The sequence below is a fragment of the Apium graveolens genome, chromosome 10, assembly GCF_009905375.1.
Source record: "Apium graveolens cultivar Ventura chromosome 10, ASM990537v1, whole genome shotgun sequence".
Classification (NCBI taxonomy): Eukaryota; Viridiplantae; Streptophyta; class Magnoliopsida; order Apiales; family Apiaceae; genus Apium; species Apium graveolens.
Window position 1 is genome coordinate 15902640 of NC_133656.1, and position 885 is coordinate 15903524.

The 885-nt window shown below is 42.1% G+C and overlaps 1 non-coding gene across 1 annotated transcript; it reads right to left on the reverse strand.

Moving 5' to 3' along the window:
* Positions 1 to 287: 287 nt before the first annotated feature.
* LOC141694199 (small nucleolar RNA R71) lies at positions 288 to 394 on the reverse strand. Its single transcript, XR_012563524.1, has one exon. It is a non-coding gene; the product is annotated as a small nucleolar RNA R71 (small nucleolar RNA).
* Positions 395 to 885: the final 491 nt, after the last annotated feature.

The following is an 885-nucleotide window of genomic DNA, read 5'->3' on the forward strand; positions in this document are numbered from 1 at the left end:
ACTTTTGAAAACAAGGCTAGCACGATTCAGATGGTGCAGAACTCGGTCCAGTTTGGGGGTTCTCCGACTGAAGATACCAATATGCATATTAGAGATTTCATCGAGATCTGCGACACTATCAAATTCATCAATATTTCTGAAGATGCTATGAAGTTGAGGCTTTCACATTCTCTCTGAGAGATAAAGCTAAGTGCTAGTTGCATTCTCTACCACCAGGCTCTATCACCAAGTGGGAAGATATTGCTTAGAAGTTTCTCACTAAATTCTTTCCTATGGCAAAGACAGCTGCAATCAAGAATGCTCTTACTCAATTTGTGTAGCAATCAGGATAATCTTTGTGTGAAGCTTGGGATCGTTATAAGGAGATACTTAGAAAGGGTCCTCATCATGGGATGCCTGACTGGATGATCATAAACTGCTTTTATAATGGTTTGGGTGCGACTTCTAGACCCATGCTTGATGCAGCATCGGGTGGAGCCTTATGGGCTAAGAGCTATGATGAAGCTTATGATTTGATTGAAGTGATGGCTGCTAATGAATACCAGAACCCTTCTCAGAGACTAACTTAAGGCAAAGTAGCAAAAATTCTGGAGGTAGGTGCAGCTACAGTTATAGCTGCTCAGCTTAAGGCTTTGACGATGAAGGTGGATTCTTTGGCTAATTATGTAGTTAATCAGATCAATAGTGTATATGAGCTTTGTGCTGATGTCCATGAGACAGAGCAGTGTGCTATTTCTAGTGAATTAGCTCAGTTTGTGAGCAACTTTCAGAGGTCGCAGCAACCAGTTCTAGCCACCTATCATCCCAACAACCGCAATCATCCTTACTTCAGCTGGAGCAACACTCAGAATTCGGTGCAGCAGCCTTATCAGCAGTATGTAGAAA